General features: G+C 42.0%; 1 long non-coding RNA gene across 1 annotated transcript in view; it reads right to left on the reverse strand.

Annotated features, from left to right (window-relative positions):
* LOC122808121 overlaps positions 1 to 20,151 on the reverse strand; it is a 97,810-nt gene that overhangs the window by 74,922 nt on the left and 2,737 nt on the right. The window lies entirely within an intron of this gene.

Raw genomic sequence — 20,151 nt, forward strand, 5'->3', positions numbered from 1 at the left:
ACCATACTGTGGCCAATCCTAGGCCTCTGGCAAACCCACACCACACCCTGTGCATATGATGATACCTGTGCCATATCCCTATTATCCATACCATCGATGCAGGGACATGCTAATATGGGTCTGATGCACCGGGTGAATATAGTAGAGTGTAGTAATGTTATGCTGTGTAAGGTGCTGTCTGCTGGCAATTGTCATGGGTACACATCAAAGTGTATGTACCTTTCTGTCATGATGCATTATTGCTGTTAGTACTGCTGACTGACTGTTGTCTCACATATCTTATTCTGTGTCTGTTCCAGGTGTATGTGTGTACAGCCTGCAGGGCTGATGACATTACCGCAGGTGAGTATGGTGGAGTGGAAACACAGTGACCTTTTCATCACCAAGGTAAGGCTGTATATTTCCTTTTTTCCAGGGGTGTATGTGTGCGACAGTGTGTGTGAGTGACAATGGGTGCAGACAGTGTGATCTTGCATACATACCCCTTGACACAGCCAGCTAGCCTTCATACATGTCACCTGAGTGTCCTGTAGGACCACAGGTTTATAGATACAGAGGAAGTTACTAGAATACTGGCCCTGGTTCCCTCACAAGCTTAGCCATTACATTATCCCCAACAGAATCACCCATCAGCACCTGTTGTCACTGCCATTGCTGGACACTGCTTGAATCCTAGGGACAGATGTTTTTTTTCCCATCCACTCAACCTTGATGCAATTGATGAGGGTATGCATGCTAGTGTGTTTGATATGTTTGGGAAGTGTATTCCTGACACAGGGCAGCCTCCAGTAGCCAAATCTGACTCCCCAGCCTATGTGTCTGCTATCTCATATGTGAGTCAGGCCTCTCATGCTGGTAATGCACATGGAGTCATACTCTTGTACATGGGGCAGCTGTTGAAGGGCTGAGTACAACATTGCCATCTTGGGATGCCATAGACACTTGTGGGCAACCTGACCGGTAACCATTGGGCCAGTACTGATTACAGGCTGTCTGCATGGAACAAGTGTTGAGGGACATGGCTGACCTTTGTGGGTGTTAACATATCCTGTACAGATTCTTCAGATGTCTGAATAGGTACATAGCAGGCTGGCAATGCTGCTAATGTATTGTTTTAGTGACTGAGGATGATTCAGAGGTAATGTCCACCTTTTGGCTGGATGCAGTCCCTTCACCTATGTGGTGAACCACATACAAGCAATTCCTGATGACTGCCAATACTTATTGCCTGAATGCAACCTGGGTACCCAGGCCTGTCATTGCAGTCTGTGTGTTTATGGCATTTGTGCTGATGTGAGACATAGTGGGGACATGCACTTGCTGTATAGCATGCTGACAATGTTGTCTGCATACAGCTTGAGGCTAGGACATTGAGAGCATTCCATACCCATTGTATGGCTCATTGCAGTGTGTTAGCAGTTTGCGGCACAATGACAGAGTGCAAAATACTTACAGTTCACACAGCTTTAGGCTGTACCTACATAGGTGGGTGGAGCCAATTAGAATTCATGCCTATATACTTATGGGTTATTGGGGGCACCAGGTAGTCACAGGGCCTTCACATGTATACACATATGTATAAATATTGCACACACATAGGCAACATAGAATGGCTTTGTGATATTATCAAATGTAGAGTGTGGAACACGACTTTTGTAATGTGACAGTTGGCAAGACATACCATGCCCATGGTAAGTACAACACACAGGACTTCCTCTGGTTTGCTACTATGACACCTTCTTTGTGTGACATTCCCTTAGCTTACACTATTTGTCATAACACTGACGTGCTCCTGCTGTGCAATAAATGCTCCATGCAATCAGTAGGGGACTGTATGACATTTTTGTTGTCCTACACTCTTGAGACCTCTTTACTGTTTCACTTGTCACACGTCACACCTTGCCAAACATGGACTGCAACCTAAAGGATGGTACAGATGGTGCCCATACCTGTGACCTATGCATATGTCTGCAGATTGTCCTGATATTTGACACATACTTTCTTTCCGTCATGCAATTGTGGTTTTCTGGCAAACTGGGAAAATCATGATATACTAACATTGCAGATTGATGACAGATATTGTCATGTAACGACACATACACACACATTTGCCAGGATTGAGATTAAAACCCCTACTTATCTAGTTATTTCTACTATAGTGCTATGCACTTATTGCATGTGCCACAGAGCTTATAAGGCTGAAGAGTGTCCAAAGGTACTTCTAAGGTGAATGACATCAGCAGATCTTGTAAAGTAGGGCAATGGGAAGTGTACTGGGTAGGAAAGGCCTCAAAATACTTTAACCTACCAACACACACACACACACACACACACACACACACACACACACACACACACACACACACACACACACACACACACACACACACACACACACAATATGGTTCTCACCCACATGCACTATCACCATTGCTAGTACTGAGAGTAGAACCCTGCCTATCTAGTTATTTGTACTATAGTGTTACACAGCTATCTCACATGCCATGGTGCTTATAAGGTTGATGAGTGTCCAAAGGTACTTCTAAGGTGAATGACATCTGCAGATCCTGTAAAATAGGGCAATGGGAAGTGTACTGGGTGTGAAAGGCCTCAAAATGCTTTAACCTACAAACACACACACACACACACACACACACACACACACACACACACACACACACACACACACACACACACACACACACACACACACACAGGCAGGTGATGTGATATTACAATCCCTACCTCACTACTATTACACAATGGAGCTCACCTTCATGCTGGCACATGTGACTGGTTACAACTGGTATGCAAATGTCTGCAGCAGAACATCACTCTATGCAGGGTATTCCTGTCTATGACTCACTCTCTGTCTGTATTTCCCTGTGTATCTATCTATCCCTGTCTGTCTCTCTCTTCCCCATGTCTGTGTGTGCATGCTTGAAATATTTTTATATGTTGCCTATGTATATGTTTGTGTATCACATGCAACAGATGCAGATATATCACATATGGGGCACCTACAGATAGCTGAGGGTACTCCTGTGTGATGGCTGTGGGTAGAGACAGTTAAGGCATACATAGCTGTCTATATGCAAAGACATATATGCACAATACAGTTATATAGTCCGATGTGTGTTTAGACATGGGCTGCAATTCTCTAAGTGTAGGAGCATGCCAAGTATGTCATTCTACAGTAAGAGTGGGACTCCATTCCAGAGATAGATGTACTCGGTCTGGGGTTTTGTGTGCTACAGCCATATCTCTCAACCTGTTAGTGCATGAAATCTGGAGATAGCCTGCCCAAATTGGGGGACAATGACCCAAACATAGGGATATACTGTAAATATTGGCCTTATAAACTTAGAAAGTTACTAGAGTAACAGGTTTTGTTTTAGCAGACATTTTCTGACATATATGACATCTGACACTGAAATGTATTGTGTCATTACTTACTGACAGAAATCCACAGATCATCACAGTGATTTACCAGAGAAATATAAGATTTATGATGAACAGACCAAAATTATGAGCCAAACTATAGACATCCTTGCCAAATCCGACAAGTTGAGAGGTGTGGCTATAGCCAATTGGCTGATGAAGCTGTGTAAACAGTCCAGCACCTCAGTGATATACTGGCTGGGGATCTCTTGGTTGTGTGGTATCCTTTTTAATTGATATGTTATATTCTGGTGTGGGTACAGAGTGCATTATACTGAGCAGAGATTTCCATAATATGTGTGGCATATTCTACATAGCACTGTGACTTCCTGATATGTCAGTGGCAGAGCAGTATAGAGTAATGTGGTGACCCAATGACAGACATTTGTTTATAGGTTAATAGGTTGATATGAGGTTACTAAGCTATTGGCCCTGAAGCCCTTATAACCCTCGCAGAGGAGAGTGTATCCCATATTAAGGCATGTCAGCACACAGAGCCCCTGTCCAGCAGGGACACAGGTGGAATAACAGGACTGTATTTTCTGTTTCACATCCACTTATACAGGGAGCATTTCACAAGGGGTATTGAGGTACTTGGCTTGATGTGGACAGAGAGTATATTCCACAGATGGGGAGTCTGTGGAACATGTATTTGTCACACCAACAACCCCTATTTATATCACAGACCAGGTTGATGCTGTGTCTACAGGTTGCTCGAGCGGGCCTTGACTTCCAGATGTGCAACAGTCCCATAAAGGCAGGGTCTAGATTGCTTTGTATGTCAGACAAAGGTCACCTCTGAGGAGTCTGTATGGAACTGAGTAGAGGGACAGTGCTTTTAGCCTATCTGTGTAGGGTATGTTTTTGAGGTCCTGGATTCTCCCAGTGAGAAACCTCTGTGGTCTCTCCAGATGCTGCATGTGCTTTGTGAGGTACATGCCAAAGGGGGCATTATACAAAATAATTGGCCTTATAAGGGTAGAATACATGGATCTTATGACCTCTTTGTCCCTGGATGAGACACCCTTACTTTTGAGTTGGCCCATATATGAAGCTTTCCATATAATGGAAGCAACATGGTGCTCAGAAGTCAGGTTGCTATATACCTGGGTGGCCACATGCCTCACTACTGACTGTGTATATAGGACATTGTTAATATGATAATATCTGGGGACGTCAGTCTCCCTGAAGGGGACAATGATGCATTTTCAGGCATTCAGCTTGAAGCCATGTTTCTGGGAGCAGTCATTTGTTTTGGTGAGACTCTCTTGGAGGATGTTCACATCACTTTGGGAATTGATGACTGTTCCCAGCTTGCAGTCATCTGCAGACTTGTTCAGCCATAGGACAGTGTTTTTGGCCTGCACCTCAGGGAAGCATATCCCATATAATAGAGGCCCCAAGACTGATCCTTGGGGTATGCCACTCATTATGGGTGTATTGCTTGAGTTGGCTACCCTATTATGAATAGGTGAGTTCTATCAATGAGCCAGTTTGCTATACATCTGGTAACATATGGATTGATGCCTAGTTGACAGAGTTTATCTACTATGGCCAAGTGGGGAATAGTGTGTAAGGTTTTGGCCAAGTCAAGGTGGCTGGTGTGCATCATCTTTCCCTTGTCCATGGCTTTGGTGGCTGTTTCAGGAAAGTCAACCAGATTTAACTGACATACCTCCCCCTGATAAAAGGCAGACTGTGTGGGGTCGAGTATTTGGAGTTTGCCAATGTCCCTGTTAATGAGGTCCATGATAATCCATTGCCTGGCCTTGCAGATCAGGCTACTTAGGCTGATGGGTCTTTAATTTCCTGGATCGCTAAACACTCCACCTTTATGTAAAGAGATGACAGTGGCTGTCCTCCACACAGCTGGGACAAAGCCGGTACTCAGGCTTTGGTTGAGTAGGGTGCCTAATGGTGCTGCACGTACATGCTTGAGTTCATGTAGAATGCAGCCTGGTATGTATTTAGGTCCCATGGAGACTGTCTTCTTGCCTTTGAGAGGGCAATGGTGCCCTGTTCCCTAGTGACAAGGGTTAAATAGGCAGGTACTGGGGATGTCCTGCTTTACTGATGAGGAGGACAGAGGGGAGACATTTCTGCTGAATCTATCAGGCAGTAGATTGGCTATATCTACAGCATTTGTGTACGTGGTGTCCTTGACCACCAGTTCTACACAGATCTGGGAGCTTCCTTTAAGAATGCAGATATATGTGAAGAAGGCCTTATAATTATCTGTCTTAGATGTGGGCAATTGAGGCTGAGTTGCCTTTACAGGATTTCACTGGTGCTCTTATTTGTTTGTTTAGGCTAAGGAGAGATTGCTTCCAATTGTGTACCAGCTCCTTCTTGGTCCTGGACAGCAATGTTATCTGTTTTCAGACAGGTTTACTCTCCCTTGTGGAGGATGATATTGTCCTGTCAGGTATTCCTGATTCCATGTATATAAGCTGGTATAGTACTTTGGTGTACATTTGGATGTTGGTGCCTGTTCTTCCAGTGGAGGAGGGGGCTGTGAAGCTGTTTATAGTATCCCTCAGGTGATTGTGATCACCTTGGGAGACATTTTCATTTTACCATGAGTAGAGGGGGGTCAGGAGAGATGGTGATATCAAACATGACTGCTTTTTGTGGGATCCTGACAGGGAGGATGATACCGTAGGGGTGCTGCAGTGGTTAATTATGTTGGTTACTGCCAAGTCCAACATATGTATCACATCTTGTGGGGTACTGAGTAGCTGTCTTAAGGATTTAGCATTGATAAGATGGATGAATTTCTGTGCATTTCTGTTCTGGCATGGTTGTTTTTTCCAATCTATGGTTGGATAATTAAAGTCAGCCAGGATCAGGGTAAAGGGTTGAATCTTGATAGATTTGTAGAGGGCCAGATAGGTGGGGTGAGGATCCTGAGTCAAATATGTTGGCCTGTAGCTACATATAATTTGAATAGGGGTCTTGTCAACAGTTAACTGCACTTGGAGTGACTAGTGGTGTCAGACTATTTGACCAGTCTGGGGGTGTGTTTCAGTTTAATATATATTTATACTGCACCTCCTTTGTCTTTGCTGCCCACATTTTGGGGTCTGGCTGTGTGATAGAATGAGTGACCAGGTAAGAATGGGTTGCTCTCCACAGCTGTGGCCCAGGTTTCTGTACGTGCACAAATGTCAGCATCTTCCAGGACTAAGAATGCTTGCAATGAGTGCATTTTCATGTTTAGACTCCTAGCGTTTAGCAGCATGACCTTTAATTTGCATTTTGTTGAGAGTTTCAGTTTGGCAGTATCGACTTCATGACTTTCCCTAAAACAGCCACTATGGTGGAGGCAAGGGCCTTTTCCAGAAGCCTGAAGCCCAAGTGAGACAGATGCAGGCTATCTCTTGCAAAGCAACGTGGTCGATTGATCATATCTTCCCAAGCTGTCAAACACTGGATCCCCCTTGGATGACACTAAAAAGTCAGCCACTTGTTAATGTCAGTCATTTTCTGTTTATATTGAGGCATCATTCTGGGTGACAGTAGAATGCATTGCTGCTTAAGCCGAGGGACATACCTGCATGGGACTTTTATCCAGCATGCTCAATCATGACATCTTAAGTTGTTCACACCAACATGGACTGGGACAGACTCATAACAGTACCTGTTGTGGAGACTTCAGTGCATGTGGGATATGGTGGGTGATGGAACCTGACAAACAAGTAACCATTACTGTCTCCTTATGCAGCCTGGTGAGAGGCACATCTGTGTCTCACAATGGAGTCTCCTATAAGAAATATGTTGGGTTTATGGTTGGGCTTAGTGGTTGCCTGACAGTGGTGTGTGGACTATGCATGGTATGTGGTGTGAAGGTTTGTGAAGTTCTCATGCATTTTTGACTCTGAGGTGTCCTTTTTTTGGGTTTGTATTTATTGGGGTGCCCCACATATGTGGACATGTATTGTGTAGCTGTGGGTGATGTTTACTGACTGCCTACACTGCAGGGAATCTATGTTACTGCACAATGTGTTCTGGTGTGCACATTCTCTATTTGTCTGGCCAGTGGTTCCCCTTCCCCTTATATGTGTCTCTTTGTCCTTATGTAGTGCAGTCATAGGCTTTGTCCACAGTTGCTGCTGTTATGCATTTGTATTTCTGGTGTGAGTGGGATATTAGTCATAACATCACACACAGGGTTATGGACTTCACACCTCTGAGTGTACCTGTTCATGGGATCATAGGTGATTACTAGGCTACTGACTCTGGGACCCTTACAAGCCTAGCACAGAGTATATCCACAGAAAAGAAACCACAATCAGCAGCTGTTGGCCCTCTCAGTGAAGGACACCAGTGGCACCCCTGGGACAGATTTTTGGTTGCCCATCCACTCATTAAGGTTGCACTTGAAGAGAGTCAGCGTCTTACTTTGTTTGACATGTATGGGGAGTGTATTCCAGAGATGGGTCAGCCTCTGGGAGAAACACCTGTCTCTCCAGGAGGATTTGTTAATGTCACATATTAGATTTAAGACTTTTGATGGGTACTACGCAAGGACTTAGACATACAGATATGGAGCATCTCTACTAGAGCAGGCTCTGAGATTGCCTTGTAGTCGAGACACAGGTCACCTTGGAGCAATCTGTGTGATACAGAGTAGGGTGATACTGATTTGAGCCTGTCCACATAGGACAGGTGTTGTAGGTCATGGATTCTGTTTGTAAGGTATTTCTGTGTCATCTCCAATTGGTGCAGGTGTATGGAGAGGTACATACCAAACAAGCATAATGAGGGAGGAGTAAGAGAGGTAATACCCTCCTTGTTTCCAGATGCAATACCTTTACTTATGAGATGTCCCAAGTAAAAGCCTTTTTGACAACTGCCGCCATAGTGGTCAAACATGAGATTGTTGTCAGCTTGTGTACCCAGGTCTCTCAACACAGGTTGTGTGCTTAGGGGTTTGCCACTAATGTGGAAATCAGTAGGGGCTGTGTTTTGATGAATGGTACACTAATACATTTTTTTTTGCATTTAACTTAAGGCCACGACTTTGGCACCAGTCATTTGTTGCTGTGAAACCCTCTTGAACTATGTTAACATCATTTGGGGAGTCAATGACAGCACCCACGTTACAGTCATCCACAAACTTGGTCAGCCATAGGCCTTTTCTCTTTTCCTGGTCCTCTGAGAAGTACATAGCAAACAATAGGGTCCTAGGACAGATCCCTGGGGGACACCAGTAGTGACAGGTCTGCTATTGGAGGTAGTGGCACCTATTTTCACCTTGTGGGTCCTATCAGTGAGCCAGTTGGGCACCCACTTGATGACATAGGAATTTACACCAAGTTCTGTTAGCTTTTCAAGGATGTCCAAGTGGGGATTGTGTCAAAGGCTTTGGTCAAGTCAAGGTAAGCTGCGTGTACTGATTTCCCCTCATCTAGTGCCTTGGTGACAGTCTCAAAGATGTCAACCAGGTTCAACAGTCAACCAGGTTCAACAGGTAAGATCTGCCATTAACGAATCTGAACTGGGTGGGGTCAACTGCTTGGCGATTGCCTTTGCCCTTGTTTATGATGTGCATAATAATGCACTCCATGGCTTTACAGATCAGACTTGTCAAGCTAATGGGGCAATAGTTCCCAGGGTCAGTAGTCACACCACCTTTATGCAAAGGGATGACAATGGCAGTTCTCCACTCTGCTGGAATGAGGCCTGTACTTTGGATATGGTTGAGTAGGGTGCTCATTGGTGAGGCTAGTTCTTGCTAGAGATGTTGCAGACTACATCCTGGGATACTATCAGGTCCCATGGCAGCTGTATTGTTTGGCTTGGATAGGGACTTTGACACTTGATCGACAGAGATGTGAGGTGCGGGGCAAGTATCAGGGATGTGGAATGTGGCTTTGGGTGGGTACAGGGAGGTGATTTTTGCACTGAACCTATCTGCTGGCAGGCTAGCTAAGTTGACAGGATCAGTGTAAGTGGCACCATTAAGATGTAATGCAGAACAAACTTGGTGTTAGCCATGGAGGTTTCTGACATAACTGAAAAAGGCTTTGTGGTTAGCTTTTGTTTCAGAGGCTACTATCAATTCATAATTGGCTTTGGAGGAATTCACTAGTGATCTACATTGCTTGTTGAGGCAAAGGAGGGAGTTTTTCCAATTGGGGATTTGTATCTTTTTACGCTTGGACAACAGTTGCTTCCTTTTGTTGTAAATCCTGTTGATAAAGGATGTCCACCACATAGGTTTGTGTTTCCATGAGATGCAGGTTTTAGTTCTGTTGGGTATGGCTGAGTCCATGCAATTGTACAGGTACTTGTATACTGCCCTGGCATACTGTTCAGCATATTAGTCTGCATCCTCTGAGGGGGTGGTGGTTTGTAGCTACTGATACCCTCCCTTAGAAGGTTGTGGTCAGTTTTTGAGATGTAGAAGTCAGAAGAACAGAACCTGTTTAGCAAGTTGCCCATCATTGCATCCCTACATCTGCTCTGGTCCTCAGAAAGTTTGTGTTGCAATGTTATTATAAGGTACATGTCAGCCATAGCTGTGAAACCATCACAGACTGACATCTGGGCAGGCCCATATATAACAGTCAGACACAGGCCCACACATGGGCACAGGGTGTTAATTTTGGTCTGCCAAAAGTAGACACTTTGGAGAATGGTTTGGTATTAGTTTGTTTTTTCTTATGGGTATGACGTCTGCTTCTCCACTGTCTGCCACTGATGTTTTCACATCAACCTTTATTGTTTTGCAAGTAGTTTGGCAGGCAAATGCAGTGTTATGACAAAAAGAACAGATATACGTGGCATACTTGTAGTCCTTCTGTGACACCCTGTCATTCCAGTGGTATGGCTGGTGCCTAGTGACTTGTTGTCAGTACTGACACAGTAAGGAGGCAACCATTTATAACCTGACACTACCCTGACTTTCAAAGACCTGCTGTCCTACTAGGAACTGTGTAGGTTACTCAGAGCTGTGTACTGTCCAGATCTGTGGCCCCCTGTCCCTGAATTGTCCAGCTTTCCTGCAGTAATGGATTTTGATGTCTGGACAATGTGTATTACTCCTACCGTAGGTGTAGCTGACATGCAACATAGTTTGCATGGACAGTTTTGAAACATGGACCCTTTCAACCACAGTACTGTACTTAGACCACTAAGCCACAACAGCCAACAGTAAGTGCTGGCTACTTCCTGACAGTATCAACCATGCATATACATAGCTCACTGACCCATGCATATTGTGGACATGCTACAAGTTAGCAAGTTGATTGTGACAGATATGGGATTGTGTGCTCTGCTGCTATTACCCTACAAACACAAATATTCCTGCATTGCTATGGGAAGACAGGTGTGTTGGGGGGAGGGGGGCATACCTGTCAACTGTATACATTTCCACAGACTGTCCAGATGTTTGCTTTACATTTTGGTTCCATTTAGCATAGTATTGTGTTTGTCTTGGAGAATATTGGCATAACACTAAAGACTGAAGATTAGACAGTTTTGACAGACATTTGAGTTTCAGACTTCTTACCCTTTGGAGACTTAAGGAAACTGCAAGACCTGCTGTGATCTCACTGTGTAAGTTTGTAAGTGGACTATTTTATTATTGCCCCTATTTGTGGGCCTTTGCCACACATTTCTTTCTGGCTTTGTACAGCTGACTTGCTGTGAGAGGCTGAGAAGGGTGTATGGGACTCCAAAATTGACATCCATGCATATGATGTATGACCCCACAGTTTGTTAGTCCCCCACATATACTGCAGTGAGTTTTGTCATCTAGGGGACTACTGCATATTCTGGGTAAGCCAGTATTTGATGGACATTTCCTGTTGTCCCACATCGCTTTCAGTTGTTGCTGCCATGCCTGTAGGCCATCCCATTTTGTTGCATATATGCAGTGATACCATACATATGCTAGCACAACATAATACAGCATTAATTTGTTATTAAGAAGAGTGACTTACCTTGTGCCTGTGTCAGTTGTGAGGACAGTTCTTGAGGGCTGACTCTGTCAGATGCACAGAGTACACAGCCTATACATGGTAAGGTACAGGTAGTGTGATATGTTTGGCATCCTTTTTACTGTGTGTGCAAGTCAGAGAGAGGTGTCAGTCTTTGGGTCCCTAGGGTGTTAGCATATGTGTTATGCATTGTCTCTTTGCCAAGGCCAGGGCATAATAGGCATGCCTACGTCTATCTATAGGAAGAGGCTCAGGGGGTTCCTCCTCCAAGTCCCCCCGTATCTGTGGGGACCTTGGCAATGCTGGGGTCTGTGTCCACCTTCCCTATGCTGATCTTGCTACAGCTGTTTCCACAGGATAATATCATGTAGCATAGCAGATACTATGAACATGTGCACATGTGGCTGGTGAGTACTGCAGGGCTCCACCAGATATGTCAAGGCAGTGGAACCATGACTTGAGCAGACCAAACACATGCTCTACAATGTTTCTAGTTTTTGTGTGTGTGCCTCATTATGGCATTATACAGTGTGTGTGTGTGTGTGTGTGTGTGTGTGTGTGTGTGTGTGTGTGTGTGTGTGTGTGTGTGTGTGTGTGTGTGTGTGTGTGTGTGTGTGTGTGTGTGTGTGTGTGTGTGTGTGTGTGTGTGTGTGTGTGTGTGTGTGTCTGTGTGCATGTGTGTGTGTGCATTTCTGATGGGTGTCATCATCCACAGTTCCAGTGCATAGCCAGGGTCCCCCACGAGATGGTCATATGGGATGCCCCCCATGGCAAATGCCTAGTAAAGCTGTGTGCCAGATGTGGGAGTTGTGATAACTGCCAGGGCTGCCAGCACACATATTGATGATAATGCCCTGGGCACTGCACATGACCTGGCAGTTGATGGAGTGATTAACCCTTGTGGTTGACATAGACTCTACCGTCTTCACAGGGTGGTGCTTTGATGTGGACATTGGTGCAGTCTATGGCACCCAGTGCCTCTGGATAGTTTGCTACATGGTGGTGGAAAAGATGCATATTGCTGGTCCTCTCCTCAGGGGTGCTGGGGAAATAAATGTGTTGACTGGCATGTCTTACCATGACATCCAGGAACTGGTAAAGTACCCTGGATGCAGATGCCTGTGAGACCCCATGATGTCCCCAGTAGATCTTTGGAAAGTACCTGTAGCTAGTATTCTTAAGGCTACACATACCTTTGTTTTGACTAGGATGGCTTCCCCTCTGTTGTCTCTGGGTCTGAGGTGAGGGCAGCAGAGCTCAGTGAGTTGCTGAAATATGTCCCTGTCCACCCTGTAGCACTCTACTATCTCCAGCTTATGTAACCCCTGAAAGGTTACACTGGGTCTTAACACTCTTCTCCTCCTCAGTCTGTGATGGTTGTCAGCATCATCCTCATCACCACCCTCATTCTGTAGCACATATAGATATAGTAAAGAAGCAGCAGCCCCTGTCATTTTGTTAGTTAAATTTCCCAATTGTGTACTCCAATGGTGCTGAGTATGTGGGAAAATCAGATTGCAGGGAGTTTGCATAATTTATACTGGTGTGCTGCATATATATATATATATATATATATATATATATATATATATATATATATATATATATATATATATAATTGAGGGCTTTGAATGGGTCACTGTAAGTGGCAGAGGCCTTATTATTCTTTTCTAGTTGATTGCCTTTAATCTGCTATTTGCTTTTATTTTATTTCCCATTTCATCCAGTTTTAGGTCTTTAAAACTGTTGCAGCTAGTGTGAACATTGATGAGTAGAAAGGGCCCTCCCCTAGACACGAACATGCTCAGCATTTCTGAAACCAGCTAAGCATAGCTAAGCAGCCTCAGGCACACCCCCTTGCTTAGCTGTGCTTAGCTGATTTCAGAAATGCTGAGCAGTGCTTAGCAGTGCACAAATCCACTTGGCTGGGCTGAATGCTGTTTAAAATTAAACTTCTTAGCAATGCTCAAACTGGCTAAGCAGTGCTAAGCATTACTCAGTTTTCATGTAAAAATAATTAATGAATTGGACATTATTCATTACTGACATATTATTAAGTGTATATATTTTACTTTACATGACCACCCTCTATGTGCTTTGATTACATTACTTTGGGGTGTGACTGTACTGTATGGGACACTTGTGTTTACATGGGGGAGTTCACATCACATATCCACTGACACTGGAAATTTAACAAATATCAGTTACTACATCATTAAATAAAATAAAATTAGTTAACTATGCTTTCCCATGTAAAAGCTGAATGGCCTGTCCTTGTATTCAAACCATGCACTTACTGCACACCAAGCCAGAACTCTAACCACTAAGTTAACTCACCAGGGAAAATTTCAGCTATACATTTCTATACAGCTTTTTCATGACGTTTAAGCACTATTGAGCAAAGTGCCACAGCGTGCAAACCCACTCAGCTATGCTTAAACTTCAAATACAGTGGAAATAAAATACAACCATTTTAAATATATATATATATATATATATATATATATATATATATATATATATATATATATATATATCAAATATTAGCATGTCAGTTGCAGGCCACATACTCTTCATGAATCTCCATGGTAATGCAAAACCTGTCATTCTATCAACTTTCTAAGTTTGTAAGAGCAATATTTAAAAACTGTCCCTATTTCTGGCCTTTTGCCCCACTTTTAGTACTGAATTTGTCCAGACTTTGTCCAGACTTCTTGCTCTAAGAGGTTCAGAGGTGTGTGTCCGAGGACACTATTTTAATGGAAAGTGCCATACAGCACTTTCACAATGCAGAGGTGTGTGTTACAGTTCCTGTCACACACCCCCTGCATTCCATTCCATTCATAGATCCTCTTTTCAGAGTCCGCAGACAAAGAAGGGTTTGTAAGCTCCAATGTGCTTACAGAAAGCATGACACACCCCCTTTACATGTCAGCTGCTTCTTCTGCCTACACCACCACATTATAGCCCCTACATGGTTAGGTACCCACAGACAAGGTGTCCTATTTTGCTATTCAGTAAACTTAGTTCATTTACATACACTTACTTGCTTATACCCTAGTTACACCACTACATCAGAGCCTATCTCCTTTGCAACCACTGTTACCTGCCATTGTTATGAGTCTGCATGTTCACCAGTACAATTTAAAAATTAAGTTTTACATTTATATTGGCTTTTTACTATTTATTTTTATTTTTGCATTTTTTGCATAATTGCATGTTTGCGTGCTGGTGCCCTCTACTAAACAATAGAAATTTGCCAAAAAAATCCTTTGATTTTAAATGTTTTGCAACAATTTTGCATGCCAATGGCCATAGTTCATTGGCATGCCTATTGCAAATAATGCATGCTTTACTTTTAGCTGTCATGGCCCCGTTTTTATTTTTGCAGTCCTGTACACAGTTACTAACTGCATACATTTCTACTGCAGACACAGCTCTTACACGGATGCCTGTCTGCTTGCTGGATTGCAAATTAACCTCATTTGCATGGTTTTCACCAGCAAATGAGGTGATTTGCATTATTCAATTGTCTCTGTGCCAGAATAGTGCTGGGAGGCTTGTGCATGCCCTCAGCCTTGTTTCCTTGATTGCACAGGCTCCAAACTCCCATGTTCGAGCTGTGCCACTATGGTTACATGGTGATTAGCTCCATGTAAGCTTTATTGAATTACCCCATAGTAGAATGACCCACAAGAGTAATTCTACCGAAGCCAATTAAACAGCTATCTGGAATTCCCTTGCTGAAGGAAATTTCAAGGCAGTCTTACAGCAGTAACAGTAAGAAGAGCATTGTTTTTGCAAAAAAAAAAAAATTCAGTGAAATGTACACATAAAAATATAAAACAATAGCAATCTCACAAAATAACATATGTGTGATTTAGTAATCAAATATATTTAACTTTGCCTGGACAGCACTCATACCTCTTAACTGTCCATATTTTTTGTAGAATGCCCAGATTTTTGGCTCATATTTTTAGTCTACTCCTCATAAAATTTGTGATTTTCTGGTAAATTACTGGGATGATCGTAGGACTGAAGTAACTAAATAATGACATATATTTATGTTTCAGATTTTAAATCCTTCAGAAAATGTATGTTAAAACAAACTTTGTTACTCTAGCAACCTTCTAAGTTTATAAAAGCATTATTTAAAATATGCCTCTATTTTTGGGTCCGTGTCCCCCAATTTTGTCGGGCTTTGTCCAGATTTCTTGCATTAAGAGGATGAGAAGTATGATAACACTGGATGCAAGTATAACACTTCTAAGATGCAGGCTATGACTCCAAGCTTTGCTGAGTTTCAGGAAAATGAGCAGGAGACAATATGTAGTAAAGGAGGTTTACTCAGGAGCAGTACTGGCTTGGATGTGCGCTCAGTATCATAGATTTATCTAAAGAGTACATATATATCTTATAAAACAATCAATAGTAATAAAAGACGATAGGGAGGGACTTTGGAAATCAGATTATTATAAGGGGTGGTAGGCAGAGACACAGCCTTATAAAACCACAATAGCAAAAGGGTGGGAGGGTTGTGAAAAAAAAATCAAGGAACACGTAGGCTAGCTAGAGAGGCATCCATTCAAATAAAGACAATGTTGGAGCTCTTCCAGAAGCTTTACTTAGTGAATTAAACTACAAGACTATGGGCCAGCAGGGTTTAAAATACAAAAATATAGCTTTTTACAAGTAATTTGACTTGTAGAAATAGAAATGCAAAATAATGAAGAAACACAATCTTCCCACAATTGCTAACTAAAATATAAGACTAAGGTCCCAGAATAAACAAAAAAATTGCAAAGATAATATTTTTGGCTAAAACATGTAACCGAGCAGAAAAGTACAAAGAAGTATCCCCCACACAGGTCACAATAAGTACAACTTAAACATTTAAGTAGAAATGAAATAATTAAAATATCACCTGTCCCAACAATTTTGTTTGGTTTATGTTACATTTGAGGCTTTGATGCTTAGACTGGGTAATTCTAGTACTGTTTGTTTTGTGATTGTGAAGCAGATCCACTAAGGCTAGTGAATGAACGCCTAGGCATAGACCACCCCTCAGTAGTCTGTAGGAGACTGGGTACAAGGATAGGGCTTTGAGGTCTGTTTAGGACATATAATTTATATACTGTATTCTGGCTACTTCAACTGTTTCATATGCCTGGTCAGGTGCATCCTGGATGGTGCATTGTACTCAATTACTAGTCTAATGAGGGTTGAGTATAGTAGGACTATGATCTCCTTAGATCTGGATACCATGCTCTTACTAATAAGTTGTGCTACATAGAGTAATTTTCTCACCACCATGGACACATGGTGATCAAAGTTCAGATTACTGTCAAACCGAATTCCCAAGTCCCTCACCACAGGGTCTACTCTTAGGGTAGTTAGTATTTTGCAAGGGTGGTCATTTTCCCAAAGGGTATAATTGTGCATTTATTTGCATTGTGTTTTAGACTATGGCTTTGTAGACAGTTATTTGTCTGTGCCAGACCCTCCTGGGGGATATCTGCATCCTTGGAGGATTCAGTGATTGCACCCATCTTGCAGTCATCAGCAATTTTTGTCAGCCAAAGGCCATTTACATTTGCCTTGATGTTAGAGAAGTATATTATGAATGAGCAAAGTCCCAGTACTGAGACCCATGGGACACACCTACCTATGAACCATTTGACTATCCAATGGGTGACATAGGGGCTTGCTCCTATATTTGCCTGCATAATTTCCCATTGAATGAGCACAACATCAACATCTGTCAGGGCAACTCCATTTGGTCAGCAGAAAGGGATGGTTAACATGTGCAAGAAACTGATAGTCCCTGGGTGTGAGAATATTCCCTTTTTCTGATAACTGTGCAGTCTTGGAGTTAGTATATATAATTAGCAGGGTGTGTTGCTTTAGTCCACTCCAGTGTAATCCTCTGAGCATGAACACAACATGTCAATGTCTTGTGTTTTGACATTAAGACATTGATATACTGCATGCCAACACTGTGCTTGTTCAATGATAAATTATAGATCCATATGTATATCTATATCTACATATATGTATATAAATATAGATATAGCAAATGTGATCACATTTGCTTTTAGATGAAATCTATTTTGCCAATGAAGCAGACACTGGACAGGTGTGCGAGGTAGCAAAATCTGACAAAGACCATAAACCAGTGAGTGCAACTTAATGAAAGATTTTACAAGAGGGTAGACATCTATTAATCTCATCTATTGTGGACACAGATGTACTATGGAATGGAGAAGATGGACCAAAATATTCTATAATTCTTTCTCTTGCATTAGGTTATTTGGGCTAGAATAAAATAAGAAACATTAATTATAAGATATAATGCTTCAGTGAATAAAACAAAACACCTTAAGATAAGATAGATAAAATATTTGTACTTTGTATTTCTGACTACAGTGGTCCTTTCAGTTTCATTACCTCAGATTGCTTTAGAGTGCTAAGGAGACAGCACCCCTTGAACTGATTGCATACATATTTTGCTAGCAGCTATTTTACTTAAATAAAACAGTGATTTTGTTCTGCAGCAAATAGTTTATTCAGCTAATAGCACAAGTCTTGCTTTGTAATAATATGAATCACATTAAAAGGCATATGTTTTCTGTTTTAAATTGCCTTTCACTTTTCATTATTATTCTTTGAAAGACGAGAGTGATTGCATTTTTACTGTTTTAGATTACATGGAGCAATACAGCAATAACCACAGATCATTTTATGTGTGCCCAGTGTGGATGCAAGACATTAGTGATTTGACACTCTGTTGTGTGAACACTAAAGTGAAGCAAAAGATCGAAATTGTGCTTTTTCAGGATTTTTCAATACACAAAGATACAAATGTTTTGAAGCTATAATAAAGTATCAGGGTGTAGGAACAGAACCGTCCATGTTAGGGGGTGGATGTGATGAATTACCCTGACAGATATCCTTTTCAGTGATTTTGTTTTTGGTGTTCAAACATTTTGGTAAATAACACTTCTTCTTGATACTTCTTGTAAGTAGCAGTCATAAAGGAACAATATTTTAGTCATGGAGCCTATTTTACAAATGCAGTCACATATCACAAATGCAATATACTAGTCATTAAGAGAAAATGTATATAGTTCTGATTTGTTGCTCAGTGCCACTGTTAACATATCTAATGGCTCTGCAAGACTGCTAAGAATGGGGTACATAAAAGAATCTAGAAGTGTAGAAGTCCCTGATATCAGAGTAATGCATGACCTTGAGAAAAAACAATCAATCAGTCGTGGGATTCCACATCTTATAGATTCATAGGTGTTTACTAGGCTAACAACCACAAGGGCCTTTTTAAGCCTAGCCATACATCCCAAATCTCTGACAAGTTCTGATACCCTTAATAAGGGTAACCATGGGCCTAGGAGATGAACCATTTGCAGGTTACCTGTATCCATTAGAGACATAGGTGCCAAACCAGGGATGAATTTACAGTTTCCCATCCAATTGTCCAAGTTGCACTTGAATTGGCTTAGGGAAAAACTCTTCACATGGATGGGGAACCTGTTCCCTAGACAGAGTAGTCTCTGAGATACATACCTATCTCTCCAGCAGGTCCTATTTATATCACAGCCAAGGTTTAAGTCTTTAAAACAGGTAATACTGGTGCTGTTTGTTTTGTGGATATGCAGGAGGTCCATCAGAGAGGGGTCTGACAATGCCCTGTATACCAGGCATACATCTTCCGTCAAATGCCTGCAGGAGACAGAATACAGAGATAAGGCCTTAAGGTGGTCTGCATAGGACATATTACTTCTGCTCTGTATTCTTTTAGTGAGGAACCTCTGTGGATATTCCAATTGTTGTATATGCCTGGTTAGGTACATAGAAAAGGAGGCACTGTACTCAATGAAAGTTCTAATGAATGCTGAATACAGTGGAACAATGACTTCCTTGGACTTAGATGTCACACCTTTGTTTATAAGTTGCACAATGTAGAATGATGTCCTCACAACTGTAAACACATGATGATCAAAGGCTAGATTACTATCTATGTGTGTCCCTGTGTTCCTGACTACTGGATCAACTCTAAGGGGTGTGTTGTCAATATGACAGTTACCAGAGATGGATGACTTCCCAAAGGATACTATTATGCATTTCTTGGCATTTAGTTTTAGTCCATGGCTCTGACACCAGTTGTCTGTCTGTCAGCCCCTCCTGGAGGAGGGTAACTTTCACACCTTGAGACTGGTTTTAGAATAATTTAACAATATTTTACGTTATTTTCATTGCAGAAAGGTAGAATTAAAATAGCTCCTTATTGAACTTTCGGCACATGTAATGCAGAGTGCTGAAACACTGAAAAAAGACTGAAAATGCAGGAGAAGAGCAAATATCAAACATCTCCTTTAGACTTGTTTTTGCAGGGTGGCAAGCCCCATACTCCCAAATTTATATATACAAACTGCCAAACTGCCTAACCTCAGGGAAAAGGGAATCAGATTTATTATATCCACATTCATTTTTTTAGCCATTCAGTCTCAGCATTATGCAACTTTTTAAAGTGTGCCCTGACATTTCAAATGTTTACCAATGAAATAATTTCATGAATGACCATGCAGTACTGTTCCTTGACATTGTTCTTGCTATCAAACCCATTGCTGTTAAACTGAATTTTACTAACACTTTGGATGACATACAGGCTTTTGGTAATGTTTCCAGACAAAACATAGTACATTAGCTAGCATTACAGTTTGGACCATTGACTAAAGTCTGTCTCTTC

Source organism: Protopterus annectens, chromosome 8.part0 (genome assembly GCF_019279795.1).
Source record: "Protopterus annectens isolate FY-2018-M chromosome 8.part0, PAN1.0, whole genome shotgun sequence".
In the NCBI taxonomy this organism is placed as follows: domain Eukaryota; kingdom Metazoa; phylum Chordata; order Ceratodontiformes; family Protopteridae; genus Protopterus; species Protopterus annectens.